We start from the raw sequence: 1757 nt of genomic DNA on the forward strand, positions 1-1757 counted from the left end.
CATCGTGTGCCGCAGGCTTTACTCCGTGTATTGTAGACGACGCCTCAGAATGGCGTATTCTAGTAAATAAAAAATAACGTATTCTAGTAAATTACTAGGATACGCAGGAATGGCGTATTCTAGTAAATTACTAGGATACGCAGGTTACGCTTACGCAGGTTACGCCGCATGTGACGGCACCCTAACTGAAGCTACATTGGACGCGCATGCGTCAGAAATCCGGCCCTTCTAACAACACTGTATATACTGTGCTTTAGCAGTCTAGTTACATAATGCGAGCATCATGAACGTGTTGATAACGAATTGTTCAAAGATGGTCGGAGTAATGCCGTACACCTGTAGAAGTGCATTACGTCAAGTAAGTGGGTGCTTTCCAGCAAGGACACAATCAAACACAGTGTAACACAGTGAATCATTTCATCCTTGTTTAACATAAGCAAACAACAAGGACGTATGATTCACTGTGTTACACTGTGTTTGACTGTGTCCCTTGCTGGAAAGCACCCAGTGTCTGCGAAACAACGGACTCGACATCGAGATATCATATGATGTTTCGTTTGTTTACGCTTGATGCAGAGAATTGTCGTCAGTTCTACAATAATAAATATCATTAAAGTATTGTGACATGTCTGTCACTTTTTTCAAAACAACTTTGTATTTAAAATAGAACGGTATCACAAAAGTGTCAAGTCCTTTGACTGATTTAATAATTACAAATTACTTGTTTGTTAATGTGAAGACTAATGTTAAGATATATGTGATAATTCTATCTTCTCCATGTCCCTGGTTAGACAAGCCTATAAAAAACAGATTTTGCAGTGCAAGCTTTGTGAGCATAATTTTGCCAGTTGGAATATAACGAGATTTGTCATAGGCCTTCTACAATAAGCCATTAGTCATAAATCAGAAGTCAGAAGTTAAAAAATGACAACTGTGATTGATCAATTTTTAGTTTCTGACTTCTGATTTACGACCAATGGCTTATTGTAGAAGGCCCTTTAGAGATAATTGTAAATTGATTGCAGAAATTGTATAGAATCTGCTTTTTTGTAACCATATAAAGCAAACATATTCTATTAAAATGTATGGATTATAATCCATTTAAATATTAATCTGTTGCAATATTCTGCTCAAATCTGCTGGCAAACTGTTAGCCTACTATTAATCACTTTTTTGTATACTAAGATTTTATTTCGGGATTTTTAATTTTATATATTTTTTTATAGATTAGAGCTTTACATACTGCGACAGTACAAAATGCTGAAGCCAAACTTAAGACCTTTTCAATTTATCGTTGGAATCCAGACAAACCCGATGAAAAACCATATATGCAGAAATATAAAGTTGATCTGAATGCGTAGGTTTTGTTTCATTGAATGTATTAAATATTTTTCTAAGATTCTCCTCATATATATATGTATATATGTATGTATATAACAGGGTGATTTTTTTAACCTGAAACTTTCAAATACCTCGAAAAATAAGCACACTAAGAAAAAATGTTAAGAATCAATATTTCATCATTCCGAGGGTGACATACACTGACATTAAAATCAGCCTCCCCACTCCGCCCCCTGGGCGGCGAGGGGGGACAAGTTTGAAATCTTAAATGGGAACCCCTATTTTTTATTGCATATTCGGAATCTTTGGCTAAAAGCACGATTTGTCTGAAACATTTTTCTCGATTCATGATAGATGGCGCTGTAATCGACGAAATTCAATTTCTTTGATTTCTCTTACTGAGAACCCATGCTTAC

General features: G+C 35.6%; 1 protein-coding gene across 2 annotated transcripts in view; it reads left to right on the forward strand.

The window, feature by feature from the left end:
* The first annotated feature begins 257 nt into the window (after positions 1-257).
* Positions 258-1757, forward strand: part of SdhB (Succinate dehydrogenase, subunit B (iron-sulfur)) — a 15984-nt gene continuing 14484 nt past the window's right edge. Inside the window, exons 1-2 of one of the 2 annotated variants that reach the window (XM_018503145.1) lie at positions 258-358; positions 1227-1369. The gene's annotated coding sequence lies outside the window, so the exon portion shown is untranslated. The remainder of the gene's footprint in view (positions 359-1226; positions 1370-1757) is intronic. The other variant, XM_018503144.1, reaches the window with a different exon arrangement.

Source organism: Trachymyrmex cornetzi, unplaced genomic scaffold (genome assembly GCF_001594075.2).
Source record: "Trachymyrmex cornetzi isolate Tcor2-1 unplaced genomic scaffold, Tcor1.1 scaffold1559, whole genome shotgun sequence".
Classification (NCBI taxonomy): domain Eukaryota; kingdom Metazoa; phylum Arthropoda; class Insecta; order Hymenoptera; family Formicidae; genus Trachymyrmex; species Trachymyrmex cornetzi.